The 18661-nt window shown below is 39.2% G+C and overlaps 1 protein-coding gene across 37 annotated transcripts in view; it reads right to left on the bottom strand.

Annotated features, from left to right (window-relative positions):
• The window catches only part of SORBS2 (sorbin and SH3 domain containing 2), a 405939-nt gene that overhangs the window by 149660 nt on the left and 237618 nt on the right, over window positions 1–18661 (bottom strand). The window lies entirely within an intron of this gene.

Below are 18661 nucleotides of genomic sequence, written 5' to 3' on the forward strand. Positions count from 1 at the left end.
AGGGGACTGTCTTTTGTTCTGTGTTGTACAGCACCCAGCACAAGGGTCCTGATCCATGATTAGGGCTCCTGTGCATTACAATGATAACAACAGTACTAAATACATACTCTAAGAAACAATGGAACTCTGGAAATTTCAAAAAAGAATAGGTAACCCCACAGAGATTGCTCAGACAAATAAGATTTGTTTCAATCAATGTATAAAGACTGGTTGGGGAAAGGAGAAAGGGTTAGATAAAGGATAAAAGGAAAACTATAAGATATGGGACAGAATGAGGGAAACGACATCATAGTCAAATGTGTGAGAGAGAGATGATAAATTTCCACTGAGGAGCTCATTACAGCCTTAATGGTATCTGCTAGCCCTTTCAGCCATAAAATAAGTAAGAAATCTATCAGCTGCTAAGAGAAGGGAGCAAAAGGTCACATGAAATGTATTCACCTTGCAGGGTTTTTAAAAATATTATGATGTGAGCTTTTACAGTCCAAAAATTCACGTTCACATGTTTTTAGAGATCCATCTTTTTTTTATTTTTATTTTCCTGGTGTATTCCTTTTCAAATTCTATTTTTATTGAATTTCGTAAGATAAGTTGTTCATTCTTAAGACTTATTTTAATGTAGATTTTTAATGCTGGATTATAAAGAATCTTAGTAAGGCACAGAATATGTACTGTTTAATTACTGCATATGAAATCAGAGCATAAAGTCAGATCCATTGCCATCCTTTTAATTATCTAAATCCCCCAACACTCTTTCAGTTCTGAAAGTGTTCCATCAGTAGGGTTGCCAACTTTGTAATATATAAAAACTGGACATTCCAGCAGGAGTGCTGGAACTTCCTCTGCCCCACCCCTTCCCCCCGAGCTCTGCCCCACCCTGTCTTGTCCCCAGACCTCACCTCTGCCCTGCCCCTTCCCCCAGACTACACCACTACCCTGCCTCTTCCCCCAAGGCCCCACCACTGCCCCATCACTTCCTCCTGAGGCCCCATCCCCATTCACAACTCTTTATCCCTCCCCCATCACTCCCTGCTCTTCTCCTCTCCCCCCTCCTTGCGAGAGTCAGGAGGGACTCACTTGCAGAGCCGGGGCTGGGAGCTGCAGCCACCCAATGCAGGTCAGAGGCAGCCCCAGCTGACATGGGTGATGATTCGGTGCCTTCCCGTCTCCCCCACCCGCAATAATCATACTTTGAGTGTCCATTCAGTAGATCGGATACCGTCAAGTCCCTTTTCAACCAGACTTTCCAGTTGAAAACCGGACACCTGGCCACCCTATAATCAGCAGCAAGCACCAGGTTCAACTATGCCTTTCTTTTAAGATTTCCAGTGACATTTTGTTATGGAGAACAGGAAAAACTATGAACTTGTGCCTTCCTGGGAAGTATCAAGAATATGCAGCTTCTAGAGACGGGACATCAGAATAGACAAACTACTTAGTTAGGCAGGTATGGTGACTCCTGGGTTGGAATGATAGTCTTTTTTTAAATGTACAGATACGCTAATCAACATGTTCCAAAGACTACAGGCAGGTCTCGCCAAAAGGTTTGAACAGCCTAATAATTTTTTCTAGTCTTTTTCTGCTTCAGTAGCCATGTCATCCTTCATTATCAATTTTGACAATGTGGTCTTGGGAAAATCATGTTAGACCATTTTCAAATAGTAAATCTAACAAATGTTACTCAGATTGCGAAAGATGTTAAGCTGTTTTGAAAATATATAGAATTGAGCCTCATCCACATCTCCATTAAATGAAGAGAAAAGAACTGAAAAGGCAAAGAAAATACTGTGGGCAGGGTAGGAAAAAAGTGCGCTTCAGTTTTTGATCTTTGTTATTTAGGATGCTAGGAAGACAGCAACTTTCAGGAGTGTACTACTAGAGTCCCTGGCTAAATGGTCATGATGTCAGAATGCTGCTATATGTCTGTTCTGCCAGGCATTGTTAGAAATACTGGGACATCATTTCAAGTCCCTTTTATCCTGATTTCATAACAAAAGCCTATAGCAGCATGGAAGAAAGGGAACTCTTGACAGAGAATAACAAAAATAAAGGCTTTTGTGTCAAATGTTTCTTAAATTATGTTTATTTTTTATTTTCGCTGTTTATCTAAAGAAGAGCTCCTCTCTCCACCTGTCTCCAATATAGATCAGTCTCTGTTATCCATGTAACTGCTCAGGATCTCCCACACTTTGATCTTACACTTTCTATTCAAAAGTAATGCATACTATAGCATGTAAATGAATTCGAGACAGCATGATAATTATTACATTTATTCTTACTGATCACAGAAATTTACTCTCTCTCTTGTTTCTGATTTCTCCACCTGTGAGAAGCCATAATATATTTCTACTGCTGGGGATAAATGTTTTATCATCTGGTCATCTTATTTCATTCTCTCTCGCCATCTTTTATATAAAAATACTTTGTTCATTCATCTGACTTGCTGATTATTGCATTTTGGGGGATAAATTGGCACGCGTGCCTCACTGACTTAAAATACTAGAATGCATAACATCAGTCTTTTCTTTGTTAACATCTCTTAATGTTCTTAAAAGATGGAGAGAGAAACTGTTTACTGCATCGGCTCAGCATTCCAGACAGCCAAGGTCAGAAACAAAGTTCATCCTTTACTCTGTCAATACATTATCTCCTTCCCTGATTCTGAATGTGTAATGACAATAAGTTGAATAGTAAATTACACCGAGCAGTCATATATTTATAACCACAGGACCATTTCAGTGGAATTCCTCTAGTCCAGATCTAGGAGCACTGTTAACGTGCACCTATCTTTCACATTTTATAATATATAAGCTGATTGTTCTTGTCTTTAAGGACTACATGGAGCTTGAATCAGGAATTTTTCAACTTGAACCATCTTTGGCTGAAGGTTAATTGGTTTTTGGAGACCCTGATAGTTTAGTCACTAGAATAACAACATATTTTAGCCCCTGCTCTGGGTACTTCTGAGATGAAAAAGATAGCGTATATTTAGTCTTTGCTATCCTCCCAACTCCCACTCCCAGGCTTCCCCCACCCCTATTGCCAGTTGCAGTTTCCCTTTTCCTCTCCCACCACTCTTCAGTCTTGGTCTTCCCCATATCCTCAGGCTCCTTGTCCCAATCTACTCCCCCACTTCAGGTTCAGCTCTTGGTCCCTCTGCATTCAAATCAGGTAGCTTCCTCCTCCATGCTGCCTGGGTGCCAGCACAAGGTGCACTGAAAAACAGGGGAAACAGGCTGCCAGTTTTTCAGTTCTGGCTCTGGCCTCAGCACAGCCAACAGCAGCAACTGCAGGGAAAGTCTAGATGAGTCCCCTGAAACCCTGGGCTTCAGCATGCTCAGCATGGATTGAATGTTCAGAGATTTTTAGATGCTAAACTCTAGCAAATCTCCAGTGAGCATGTGCAAACTGTGATTTTTCAGATGCTCATAACTTGGCCAAAATGTTGGAAGATTTTCACAGGGACAGCAAAAAACACATCCCTGATACAAAGGCTGTGCCCCTGCCAAATTTCAAGCACCAGCTCCAAATTGTGTCTGTGAGCAGGGCACTAGAGCTTCTCAAAGAAAAAGTCACCAGAATCTTTTCACATGGACAAAAAAGCATATTTTTTCTTTACCTTTATTCTTGGAAATGGCAGAGATTTTCCAAAAATATTCAGCATGAGTCAGATACATGGAAAATTTCAGTCGAAACTATTAACATTTGTCAAAATTATAAGCAACTGAAAACAGAGTTTTACAATGGGAAATCCTGGGAAGCTTCAATAATAGATGGTGTTGACAGCCCCACCTTTAATAAATGAAATAATGTCTGTGTTTTAATTGGTTATGTAATAAAATGTCTTACTAAATTTTAAAACCTTTATAAAAGCATTGTCTCTGTTTATAAAGTAGCACTGTATTATGGTGCTTGCTTGTTTTGAGTTCAGAATGATATCTATAAAATCACCAAAGCCATGATCTAAAGTGCCCTGAAGTCACTGGGAGAATTCAGTTGACTTTAATGGATTTTGAATCAGCCCCAAATTAAATGAAATTTCAAGGATGTCAAATTTGTCTAAATGTACTTCCAATTCTTTTCTTCTTCTAATATACACATAAGTGCCATTTAAGGCCTTACTGTTTTGAATATAAGTGTCATTGAACTAATTCATGTGGTGCTCAAGCATTAGTTGGAATCTGTTGTAAGAAAATGTGAAGACCAGTTGCATCTATATTTTCAACACAAGCTGCTCACCCATATCAAGTGCAAGGTGCATCATGAAAGAGGGGGTAACATAAGGGAATATTACAAAATGTTTTTGTTTATTGGTTAGCCCCCAGCTGATATCAAACACAGAGGGCATATTTTTAATAATTAATCTGGTCAAGATGTTTTTATGAGATTTTTACAACATGTAGTTTTATTTTTAATTTGGCTGCAGTGTCATCCCCATATCAGATGTTCTCAGTTCGCACATACCTCATTATAATTTTATAACCACACTACTGTGCATTGTAATGTGTCATTTAAAATCCACTGGTACTTGCACATTAAATTCCACTATGTTTTAGAGCACATCTCTATTTTCAGCTGTATACAGCTCAGAGATGTGCAGAAGAGAAAGGAAACCAAACAGAATCTTGATACTGTAACCATGAAGATATTGTTAAGACACATTTAAAACTATGTTCACCGATAGGAATTAAAACTAAACTGAGATAAATGCTTTTTGAGATAGAAGTGCTATGATATAACATAGCAAAATGACATACTATTTGGAAAATACTGTATCTGATAACACTGATTTGTAATATGGCCCCACAGTTCTCCCATTTATGAAACAAGGCTCTGATGCTGCAAAGATTTATGCACATGATTAACTTTATACATATGAGCACTTCCATTAAAAACAAGCTTTTTGTTTAAATCTTTGCAGGATCCAGTACCAAGATTCCACCCAGCAAGTGTTTATTATGACCTCTCAGGCAGCAGAATTAAAGAAGAGTATCAATCGCAGGATGTATCCAAGCATATAGCTAGGCTCCATGCCATTTCTTCCAGTCTGCTTTGATTGGGCTCATTCTACCCCTTTATTTTGCAGTCATTATGTGGTATATCCCTGGTCCTTGATGTAACACAAGGCTTGGGAAGTGCCATAGCAGTAAGGGACAAGTTTATCTATCCCCTGTACAAGGGACTGGTGAAGGGCTGAGGAAGAAAAACGTCAGCTGTTTTCCCATGGAAGTTCTCAACTCATAATTTAACAGTAGCAGTGCTCAAAGATCTTTGCTTGCCTGATTCTCTAAAAATAAGCTAGAAACATTTACTTTGGCAATATATAAATTAATGCATTTCCGTAGTTTTGCCATGACGATAATTTATGGTGAGAGTCCTACAGAAAATATAAATTATACTTGAAAAACTGGGACCATTCAAACCTCTTGTAGACAACCAGTGCAACAATATTCTTTTTGCTTTTAACTAATCCAAACATTCTCCGTTTAGGTTATAACATACTTATTTCATCCAGTTATGATGAAATAGAAAAGTGACCCAATGAATACATGGATGAAGTTTACCGTCTATGATTCTATTCTGTTTAAAAACCTTTAAAATAGATCAATTTAGTGTACTAATCGTTTAATCTGTTCATCTCTTTGGATTGACATTCTTTTGAGAGGACTTTATTTGAGATTTGCAGGATATATTTATTGGGTCAGTTTTCTACTATGTGTAATTGGGGGAACTGGAAGTTTATTGTTTTAACCGATTTCTTTCTTTATCAATACAGAACTATGTATAATGCTCTGTTTAAAAAGTTTCAGTGTATGTTTGCAAGTATTTTGGTTTGGTGAAATAAAAATATATTCCGTCTGTTTCTTTAAGCAATTTTGTTTCAGATGGCTCTATTCTATCATGTGAGCACAAATTATACTCCTGCAATCTGAAAATTCAGACTGCGGTGGTAGAAAAGGATTCCAATGGGATAAGAAATCAGGTAAGTAAAAGATAATTTGATGCATTCAAACTGTACAACAGATGCAATTTTGAATTGAGATATGAGAAAGCATTAGTCAGCAAAACAAAACAGTGGGATAGCAAAAGGATTTTAAAACACCTATACCCGTTCACTCTCATTAGATTTAGCTTTAGAGATGACTAGGATGTTAGATGGGGTGGGATCTGAGTTACTACAGAAAATTCTTTCCTGGGTATCTGGCTGATGAATCTTGCCCATATGCTCAGGGTTTAACTGACTGCTATATTTGGGGTTGGGAAGGAATTTTCCTCCAGGGCAGACTGGAAGAGGCCCTGGAGGTTTTTCGCCTTCCTCTGTAGCATGGGGCACGGGTCACTTGCTGGAGGATTCTCTGCTCCTTGAAGTCTTTAAACCAAGAACCGAGGACTTCAATAGCTCAGACATAGGTGAGAAGTTTTTCGCAGGAGTGGGTGGGTGAGATTCTGTGGTCTGTGTTGTGCAGGAGGTCGGACTAGATGATCATAATGGTCCCTTCTGACCTTAGTATCTATGAATCTATGATTAAAAAAAATATTTTAGGAAATTTATCTAAAACTTGTCTTTTTTGGTAAGTTCTCTCAGGGGTTTTTGGCACTAGATTTTATAATATAAATCAGAGATTATTTTTATAATATGCTTTTTGTGTCATGGTTATCATTTTGGTATCTGAGCACCCAACATATGTTAAAGAATTTATCTTCAAGCAAGCTGTTATGTAGGCAAGTATTAAACCCAATTTAACAAATGGAAACTGGAAACAGCAAGATTAAGCTGAAAATTTTCAATCCTGGGTACCTAAAGTTGGACACCTAAATAAACCACCTCATTTTCAGAAGTGCTGGGCATACAAAGCTCTCACTGAAATCTGAAGGGCACAGGTAGGCAATGGGAGCTGCCAGCTACTCAAGGTTTCTGAAATATCAGGGCTAAACAGGTGCACTCAAATTAGAAACGTTTGGGTTAAATGACTGGCCCAAAGTCTCATAGAAAGGCTTTGGGATAGCAAGAAACAGAACACAGAACTTGAGTCGCATTCTAGTGACTTAGCCACAGAATTATCCTTTGTACCAACTACAAAGCTTGATACTGAATTCAAACATCTCCAAAGTTGGGAAATGACTGGAGCCAGGGTTTGGTTTAGCCCATTATAGAAATAAGACCAGATGTGATGTTTGTTTTCAAATCCAACCTCTATTGAGATTTGGGATATTCAAATTTTGTGCATAAGCCCCTATGCACTGCCATAGCAAGGAAGAGTGTCAGTAAATGTGTCATAACCAAGCAGTTGAAGATTTTTTCATTATTGGGGTGTCTGAGGAGTTACGGAACCAGCTTAGGTGGCTCTTTGCCACCTACTCCCAACCTAGGGGTAGGGGTCATATCAAAGTTTTGGTAGGAAGGAGCACTGCTATGCTCTGGCAATGTCCAGCTGGCATAATATCCTACTGGGGCCATTACTAGTAGGCCTAAATTAGAACGGACTTAAGGCTGAACCAGTCTGCGGCAGTCCCGGTGATCAAGGAGAACAAAGAAGGCAAACAATTTAACCAAGCCAAAAGATGGGTGAAGGACCTTTAAAATTGCAGAAAAATCCGACAGTGTTGTAGATGCAAACACAAACACAGTAGTAAGCTTAGGGTCTGTTCCTGCAGACACTTCAGCATGGGATTAGTGTTACTCACAGAAGTAGGCCTGTGCCTGAGTATGCGCAGGATCTGAATTATATATTTCTTCAGAACTGCAGTTTCGAAGTTTCCACAACCAGTGTTTTATACAAACCATGAAATTTAAAATAAATGATGAACAATAGAGATGAAGTTAGCTCTTCCAAGAATGTGAAATGATAAACACATGGCATTTTCAATGAGAATACTGAAGTCAAATGAGGCCTTTATTATTTATTGCTTTGTTCATGCAATTTTATTTTAATCAGTTTAAATATCTGGCTAACAGCTATGTAAGAATAATTTGGAATTTTGTTATTTGAATTGATTATGTATTTTCACTGAACTGATGTGGATGAATAAGGACTTTTAATATCCTTTTGAAGCAAGCAGAAAACACGAGGAATGGAAGATGGGACTGATCAGCAAAGAAAGCTGCACACTGGAGGTCAGAAAGTGTATGGATAAAGTGTGATTTGCCAAGAGTCAAGCTGAGTTAGATCTGGCAAAGGAAATTAAAACAAATGGTAAAAAGGTTTTTAGCCATATATATAAAAAAGAGAACAAGTAAAGAAGCGTGACCACTATGCAATGATAATGGAATAGAGAGTAAAGATAATTTAAGGATGGCCAAAAAACTAAACACAGACTTTGTTTCTGTCTCTAATGAGGATCATAAAGTAGAACATAGGAGCAAAGACAAGATAGCTAATGGGAATGAGTGCACAGAAATGGAAATTACCACATCCCAGGTGGAAGAAATGCTCAAAGAACTTAATATGTTCAAGTCATGGGGTCCAGATAATCTCTATCCCAGAAAAAACTAGCACATGAAATTGGAAGTCCACTAATTGCAAGGAGTTTTAATCAATCTATCAAATCAGGGGTAGTACAATATGATTGGAGAATAGCAAACACAGTACCTATATTTAAGAAAGGGGGAAAAGTGATCTGGGCAACTACAGACCTGTTAGCCTGACCACATTTGATATTATGCATGGGTTTAGAACAAATTTTGAAGGAAAAAAATAATTGAAGACATGGAAATAAATGGAAAATGGGATAAAATAAAACATGAGTTTACCAAAGGTAGATAGACTAACCTGATATCTTTCTTTAATAAGATGATTTCTTAAGGGAAATATGGTAGATCTAATCTATCTGAACTTCAGCAAAGGATTTCACTTGGTACCAGAAGGGAAATTATTAATTAAGTCAGAGAAAATGGGGATAAGTACAAGAATTGTAACGTGGTAGGAACTGGCTAAAATGGAGAGGACATTGGGTTGTACTGAAAGAAAAGGTATTCGACTAGAGGAGGTTACTAGTGAAGTTCCTGAAGAACTGATGTTGGAATTGATCTTATTTTAATTAATGATATTGGCACAAAAAGTAGGAGTGTGCTAATGAAATTTGCAGATGAGTAAGGGTATGATTTAGTCACGGGATGTCAGGGAAGTCATAGATATGACTCTATGACTCTGTGATACCTCTGTGACTTTGGCTACAGCTGTCAGTGGAGGGGGGAGGGAGGGCAGAGCCGGGCTGTGCATGGTCGACTCATAGCTTCAGTCGCGTTAACCCCCCCAGTCTCAGCCAGGGCTGTGCCCCCCATAGTGGTGGGGCTGGGGCTGTCAGTCCCCGCCATGGAGATCCAGGTGTCATTCCTCCCCCTTCTTTCCACCCATTAATTTTAGTAAAAGTCATGGACAGGTCAGGGCTCCCAAAAGTTTTGTTTAAAAAAACCATGACAAAATCTTAACCTTACTCATGACACAAACTTAAGTGGCATAATCAACAGAGTATCAAACTTTTATATAGGAAGAATCAGATGACCTAGAGTACTAGAGTAAAAGAAATGGGATGAAATAGTACAAAGTGAAAAGTCATGCATTTAGGGACGAATACTAAGAATTTCTGCTACAAACTAGGGCTCAGCAGTTGGAAATGACAGATGAGCAGAATTAGTGTATTAGTCGATCACAGGATGCCTATGAGCCACCAACATGATACGGCTATGAAGAATGAAGAATGCAAATGTGATCCTAGGATATATCAGGCAAGGTATTTCCAGTAGATACAGGGAAGCAATAATGCCATTGTACAAGGCATCGGGAAGACTTCTTCTGAAATACTGTATACAATTCTGGTCAGCCATGTTCAAGAAAGATGCATCCAAACTGGGACAGGTGCAGAGATGGGCTGCTAGGATGATAGGGGATGGGCTGTTAGGATGATAGCCTATTTTACAACAGGCTTGTTTTGCCTACCAAAATGAAAGCAGAGAGATGATAGGATTACACTCTATAAATACATCAGGAGGTAAACACTAAGGATGGAGAAGAGCTATTTAGGTTAGTGGACTGTTAGCACAAGAACAAATGGATATAAAAACTGGCCATGAATAAATTCACACTGGAGACTAGAAGAAGGTTTCTAACCATCAGAGAGGTGAGGTTATGGAACAGCCTTTCAGTAGGAGTAGTGGCAAACAAGATGGAGCTTGATAAGTGTGTGTGTGTGTGTGGGGGGGGTCTGATGGGGTTGCCCGTGATATCAGGGGACTGGACTCAAAGACTCAAGAGGACCCTTCCAGTCCTGTTCCTATGTACTGAAACACTTTTTGATGATTATTTCCAATTAGTCAATATATATGGATGTGCATGAAACTATGAAATAGATTTCTACAGCAGATGCATAGAAAAGCAACATTTTCCTCTTGTAAAAAAAAACAGAGGATAAAGGCTCAACATTTTAAAGGACCACCATGAAATTGGATGTCTAGTCAATTTAAAAATGAGTTAAAAGTAGTTGTGGGTATTGTACTTGCCAATTTTGTGGGAGAATTAAAAGCACATTTTAACCACTGTTTACAAATATTTCTTCCCTTTCTTAAGAGTTAATCAAACAATAAGCAAACTAATTATACAGGAGAAACAGTGAAACTGACTATACACACAATGCTGTCAAGTTAATAAACTGAATATACAGAAACTGTTTTTTCTCTATTCTTTTTCAGCTACAGTAATCTTAGATGTTAATTAACAGTAAGCACAAAACAAAAATCAGACAAAGGTGTGAATTGAAACAGTGTTCCTTTAATGCCCTGATGGGTAAATCACGTTCTAATTGACTCTGAGTGGCACTCACAAGTTGTTAAATTATTTACCTGATGAACAGTGGCACTTATGGAAGTGAGAAATTCTTTCCTGCTTTTGAAATCAAAGTCAAATCATTTCCAGGATGGTCCTTAAGTTATAACTGAAAACCCTACTAGTCAGTACAAGTGATAAGAAAATGCATACACAGCAAGAGCAGCTGGCTTTTGGAAGGTAGTTTTTTATCAAAATAACTGAACGTTCACCATAGTGACAGTAGAACAAAATACCACTCTGAAGATGTTAGTCTTCAAATATGCTTTAAATTATCTCTTATTATTTAATAATTATGCAGTGATTTTCTTATTAATCTAAATAAATTAATGAGAGGCATACATGGCAAGCAATTTATATAATCTCAACTCAATTGTTTGTGGGAAATATCTTCATGATTCTAAATTTAAAAACATAAGTTTCACAACTCTGACAATAAAGGTTTTCAAAACAAAATGTGATTTGTTTTGGAGCCACAAAAACAAGAACATGGGTTGTTGATTCTGCAGCAGAAAGTATCTAACAATTAGAGCACCTTGTGGATCTCTTACTTGTGTAGACAGTCCCATGCGCTTCACAGAGAATATTCCCACAAATAAGGCTGTAAGGAAATCACAGGCCAAGATTTTGTTGCAGAAACCGCAACTGTTTATAATTGCTGAAAATCTGAGCAGTGTGAGACCCTGTGCGCCAGGTGCCAAGCCACTCACTCAAATTTGGGCTGAAATGATGGAGGGGTGGATGGGCCATATTTGAGTGAGTGGCATTGTGACGTGGCAGATGGGGTTACAGTGCCATTCAAATTTGGCCTGGCCACTTCTTTGTCATATTTCTCATTGAGAGCCAAGCGGGACATACAATGTCTCTTCTGTGCTGTTGCCATGTCTCGGAAGATAGTCCGCATGCTTTGAACCACAACTTAAAACAAACTGGCTGCAACTGAACCAAAAACCCCACAAATTTCGGCTGAACCAAAAACCCCACAAATTTCTTACAGTCTTACCCATGAGTAAATGCTCACCAAGCTGAGTAAGGGCTGTAAAATAACTTTTAAAAGTAGTTAAGTCTATTTCTAATCAATTAATATACAGTATTAATGAATAAATGAGCTATTTTAGTTCTGATGCGGAAGTAGGTATCAAAAAGTCTTGTTGCTTCCTTCTGTTGTATAGAACTCATGCAACCTGTGCAGGGCGTGTAATTAAATTAGCAGAACTAACACCCTATTGGCCGTTGCCCACCAGAGGCCTCCTACACTGGCTACCTAAGAACTCAGTGAGTACCAGTCCATATCTGCTCAATGCAATGGCTTCCTGGCTCTAGACCCCACAAGGTACTTTTCTCAGAATAAAGCCTGATTTTGCTTCAGCTAAACCAGAGTATGTTGAGAGTGTTCCATGACACCTACTGTAAAACAAGCCCTCTAAAGACCATCATAGAAGTGAGTCATAGAAGTGTAGGACTAGAAGGGACCTCAATAAGTCACTCCTTCATCACTAACAATTTATACAGTCTGCTTCAACTGTTGTTTTATTTACAGTCTTCTACTAGGTGTAAATTCCATGCTGTGGGCTCTATTCATAGAATCATAGGACTGGAAGGGACCTCGAGAGGTCACCTAGTCCAGTCCTCGGCACTCAAGGCAGGACTTAAGGCATGGCTACACTTGCAGATGTAGAGCACTCTGAATCAAACCAGCCTTCGTAGAGTGCAGTAGGGAAAGTGCTGCAGTCTGTCCACACTGACAGCTTCAAGCGCACTGGCGTGGCCACATTTGCAGCAGCATTGGGAGCGGTGCATTATGGGCAACTATCCCAGCATGCAAGTGGCTGCAATGTGCTTTTCAAATGGGGGTGGGGTAGGGTGGAGTGTGACAGGGAGTGTGTTGCGTGTATATGGGGGGAGAGAGAGTGGGTTTTGGGGCAGCTGAGAGCATATCAGCATGCTGTCTTGTAAGTTCAGACAGCAGCAGACCCCCCTCGCACACCCACCTCTCTCTCTCACACACAGCATTCCACACTAATGGTTGCTTTGTCTCGGAGCAGATAAGCAGCCAGCTGTCAGAAACGGAGCTTTCAAAGGGCATATCCGCATTCCTACAGCTGATTCCAAACAATGACAATTGTTGACTTCAGGGGATTATGGGATATTTCCAGAGGCTGATCAGAGCGCAGTAAAGCAACACCTCATTCACACTGGTGCCGTGGCGCTCCAGCGGGGGCACAGCAAACGTTATTCCACTTGCCGAGGTGCAGTACCAGCAGTGCTGTAGCCACAGAGTGAGAGTGCTCTACGTGTCTTGCCAGTGTGGACGGGTAGTGAGCTAGTGCACCCGGGGCTCCTTTATTGCACTGTAACTTGCAAGTGTAGCCAAGCCCTAAGTAATAACTAGAACATTCCTGACAGGTGTTTGTCTAACCTGTTCTTAAAAATCTCCAAGGATGGAGATTCCACAATCTCCATAGGTGTTTGTTCCAGTGCTTACCTACCCTGACAGGAAGTTTTTCCCAATGTCCAATCTAAAACTCCTTTGTTGCAATTTAAGCCCATTGCTTCTTGTGCTATCCTCAGAGGTTAATAAGAACAATTTTTCTCCCTCCTCCTTGTAACAACCTTTTATGTACTTGAAAACTGTTATCATGTCCCCCCTCACTCTTCTCCTGATTAAACAAACCCATTTTTTTCTGCCTTTCACCATAGCTCTTGTTTTCTAGACCTTTTATAATTTTTGTTGCTCTCCTCGGGACTTTCTCCAATTTGTCCATATCTTTCCTGAAATATGGCACCCAGAACTGGACACAATACTCCAGTTGAGGCTTTGTCAGCATGTAGGAGTGCGGAGGAATTACTTCTCATGTCTTGCTTACAACACTCCTGCTAATACATCCCAGAATGATGTTAGCTTTTTTTGCAACAGCGTTACACTGTTGACTCCTATTTAGCTATTGATCCATTATGACCCCCAGATCCCTTTCTGCAGAACTCCTTCTAAGGCAGTCATTTCCCATTTTGTATGTGTGCAACTGATTGTTCCTTCCTAAATGGAGTATTTTGCATTTGTCCTTATTGAATTTCATCTTATTTACTTCAGATCATTTCTCCAGTTTGTCCAGATCATTTTGAATTTTAATCCTATCCTCCAAAGTACTTGTAACTCCTCCCAGTTTGGTATCATCTGCAAACTTTACGTGTGTACTCTGCTTGGCCATTATCTAAATCATGTATGAAAACACTGAACAGAACCAGACCCAGGAACAATCCCTGCGGGACCCCACTTGATATGCGCGTTCAGCTTGACTGTGAACCACTGATACCTACTCTCTGGGAACAGTTTTCCAACCAGTTATGCACCCACCTTACAGTAGCTCCCATCTAGGCTATATTTCCCCAGTTTGTTTATGGGACGGTAATGTGAGACAGTATCCAAAGCCTTACTAAAGTCAAATTAGATCACATCTATGGCATCCCCCACCCCATCCACAAAACTTGTAACCCTGTCAAAGAAAGTTATTAGGTTAATTTGACATGATTTGTTCTTGACAAATCCACGTTGACTGTTACTTATCACCTTATCTTCTAGGTGTTTACAATTGATTGCTTGATTTTTTTGCTCAATTATCTTTCTGAGTACTGAAGTTAAGCTGACAGGTCTGTAATTCCCTGGGTTGGCTTTATTCCCCTTTTTATAGATTGGCATTACATATTTGCCTTCTTCCACTCTTTCAGAATCTCTCCCATCTCCCATGAGTTTTCAAAGATAATTGCTAATGGCTCAGATATCTTCTCAGTAAGCTGCTTAAGCATTCTAGGATGTATTTCATCAGGCCCTGGTGACATGAAGACATCTAACTTGTCTAAGTAATTTTTAACTTGTTCTGACCCTATTTTAGCCTCAGATCCTACCTCATTTTCATTGGTGTTCACTATATTAGATATCTGATCACTACTAAACTTTCTGATGAAAAGGAACAACAACAAAAAGTCCTTTAGCACTTCTGCCACTTCCACATTTTCTGTTAGTGTCTTTCCCTTCTTATCCCCATCCTTTCCTCATTTCCTCCACTGCTTTTACTTTCCTCCTTTCTCAACTCTCAGTTTGATTACTGTAACCTCCTCCTCGCTCATCGCCACCTTCCCTTTTAACTACATTACCACAGTTAAAATCCTTCTCCTATCACTGAAACCAAATCACTATCCCCATTTGAATTCAAGAGCTTCCACAATCAAGTTCTGTGTTCTCAAAATTAGGGCTGCAAACAGTTTTATGTCACTATCAGCTCTATCATTTCATTGTACATCCCCTCTCATTCCTTATGTTCCTCTGCATCCTCTCTCAGAATTGTACCCTTTGGCCTTGTCTTTGCTGCTAAAAAAAAAGGATGTGTTTTTACTGCATGAGATATCCCATGGCAAAAACCTTGAAGACACGGCACTTAATTTTACTGGAAGATAAACGGGGCAAGGTTAGCACTATACCCCCACCTTGGGTGGACCTCACCTAATTTACCTCATGGTAAAACTAAACTTTTTTTTTCTTTTTTAAAGCAGTAAAGCCAAAGCCCTTGTCTCTTTCCCCTACTCTTGGTTTCACACCATTCTAACTTGCAACAGCTGCCCACCTCCTTTGCTTCAAGTGTTTCATATTCTTCCTTACTCCACTTCATTTGTGAAGCCTTTCTACACTGGTTTCATTGGTAATGTGTTCCCACCTTCTTGCATTTGATCTCTTCTTCTTGTATCATATTTGTCTAACTTAGATTGTGAGCTCTTTGGGGAAATACTTTTGTTTTCTACAAGTTCTCTAAAGCACCTTGTAAATTTGAAGCACATTATTAATTATTATTATTATTAATAATAATAATAAATGGGCTTGGAAAATCCATAGTTATTGGGATAATGCTTTATTATTTCTTTTTAAAGAGTCAAGGTGTACTTGCCATTATCCAGAAAATGAAAAACCTAATGGCTTCCTTAGCGCTTTGAATATTTTCACAAAACGTGACTTAAAATGATGCAGCATGTGTACATTTCCAGCAAGGACAACGTATATTGCATGGGTAGTCAAATACTGGTATCTCAAAACAACAGTGAATTATTTTGAAAGCCACCAACATGATCATGTTGAATCATAAAGAAGAACAGATATTACTGGGAGAATTTATACATTTTTAGTTTGATGTGACAACTGCGAGCAGATTTTGATGAATTAGTCATATTACAAAGCCAGACAACAATGGTACATAAGTTTTTCAACAGGATGATAAATCTGATATAAAGTCAAAGACAAAGCAGAATATACATTATTAAAAAGAACAGATGGTAGTATTTTTTTAAAACTTTGCAACTATTATATTAAATTATTCTTAGTGTGATGAGACAAAAATAATTATATTATACAAACACAGATTATATTTCTTGTCAGCCAATGTGTTTTGCATATTTTATATATGTACTGTAAAACAACACACAGTGCCACAGGAACTCCACAGATTTTCCACTGAAATCAATGACATGTCAGCTTCCCTCAGAATACTGAATAAGAGCAACGAAGAACTCAAAATATCAAGATATGTATCCAGTGTATACTCTCTCTTGGAGTTGCTTGCACAATGGTTTTCTTATTCTCCCTTAAGGATGCTGTGGTGCTATGTGAGGAAAGTTGTCATTGAAGTATTTTACATATTTTCCTTTCTTTTTGGGGAATAGAGTCCTGGCACCTAAAGTCCTTTATTTATACACAGGACAGGTTATTCCAGCCAATGATATTGGAAGCTTCCCCTCTCTCCATCCTGGTTTCAGCCCTCTTACAGGGATTGCCTAAAGCAGAATGAAGTACTTTCTTGCCATGCCCATTCCATCCTTGGCCTCTCTCCTGAGAGTGTCAACAAAAATGCCATTTAGTTGCAATCCTGATTTATGAGACCAGAATTTTGCTACACTCTCTGCCCTTAGGTTTTACCTGCTATTCTGCTTCTCTAGTACAGTAACTTCAATATTTTTGATTTATGCAAAAGCTAGGGGACATGTAGCAGCACTGGAAGCCAAAGCCCCCAAAATGAAGGAGAGACAGATTCACTCTGCAAGCCCAGCAGATGAATTGTGAATGATAGTTACAGTATGCACAATCTGCCCACGAGAAGGAACAACCGAGGATCTGGGCCTCTGCACAACAGGGAGGTGTCTGCTTCACAATACAGCACAATCTGAAAGAAGATGATGACAGCCAACATTTTACAAAGCTTAGATATGATCTACCTATAAAGGGAAGCACATAATCTCAGAAAAATGACTGTTTGTGAAGTCCCCGGAAGCAGGAGAGTCACAATTAAACCAGAAAAAGAACTGAAATTCAGGCATCCAGCCACACAAATGAGTTTAAAATACTTGCCTTAATAGAAGCAAACCCATATCCTCATAATTCGGCATAGAAACAATCCAAGATGTTTGGGTTTAACGTTCTACCCAATATGAGAGAAGTCTGGTGACAGTTTTATATAAAGGTTGCAATTAAGAATGCAACATTAGGGAATGTTGAAGGAGATGCATTTTAAAGGTGAACTATGGACTCGTTCTGCACTCCTTTTCACCACTGGCTTCAATGGAGTTACACCAGCATAAACATGGTGTTCCAGAATGGAGGATTAGGACATGTAAATGCTTTAACAATGCATTTTCAACTGGGCATCGGGAAGCAAAAAAACCCAAACCAAACCAACCTTCCCAAATGGCCTGAGTTTTGGCCTGAGGGATCCAAATGCTTCTGAATGTTGAATGTGCCAGAAAACAACAGGTCTCAAGTATGCTGATGTCACAACTCTACCTCCTCTCCACAACTCCCTTCCTCCCATTCTGGACCGAGCATGCTATTTCATTTTGTGACTCCTGTGATGGTTGCTAAGTGGATTGTAATTCTCCCTTCCATGCTGCCCATCTTCATAGTGTGGGTGGCCCACTTTCTCCTAGGTAAGATTGGTACCTCCCAGTCAGAAGGAAGATGCGGGGGCTCCTATGTCAACCACTCCCTCCTTCCCTTATGTAGTCATGGAAGTAGGAAACTATTTTCTCCTACTGCGTGCAATATGGGCTTTACTATCTGTGAATGAATTTGAATCCAATCCTGTGTCTCTTTTGTGAGTAGTCTTACTTATATAAGGGTGCCAATGGGGCTACTTGCTTATATAAGGACTATTTGTTTCAGAAAGTGTTGCAGGATCAGGCTGTTAGTATGTACGTTTCTCCAGGCACGGACCTTGCATTTATATATGTATGCACAGAATCATTTACACTCCACTAATAAAATAAACAAGGGAACAATATTAAAAAGCATTACGATCCTTAGTACAACACAATGTCTTGTGAGAGAACTGTATGGCAGCCTCATGAAAGTGGAACCTAGTCAGTGCTGTGAATAAATAAAAGTGCACAGGGACTTATTAGGGATGGGAGAACAAATCAGGATGGAATAAGAACCAGCACAAAGCTCTGTCAAAAACTCAAAGTGAACATTTTTTTCAACTCACAAGTTTGCCTAATTTCCCCTCCTAGTTATATTTAATCTTCTTCTGTGTCTCCATTTTCCTTCTACTTTGTGTCAGCTTGTCAACTAGTATAAATCAACAAAGCTCCACTGAAGTCAGTTTATACTAGCTGAAGATCAGGCTCTTTGTTACACTTCTGTTGAGAGAGAGAGCTGCTGTTGTGGATACTCAGTATCAAATGTACATTTTTGGTGCTATGGATAATTTTTTCTCACCACTTAACACAGTAAGGAAGATCAAAGAGAGACACCCCTTGATTCTGTAGAAACAGCAATTGAAGCCCCAAGGGACTATGTAAATAAA

Source organism: Caretta caretta, chromosome 4, assembly GCF_965140235.1.
Source record: "Caretta caretta isolate rCarCar2 chromosome 4, rCarCar1.hap1, whole genome shotgun sequence".
NCBI lineage: Eukaryota > Metazoa > Chordata > Testudines > Cheloniidae > Caretta > Caretta caretta.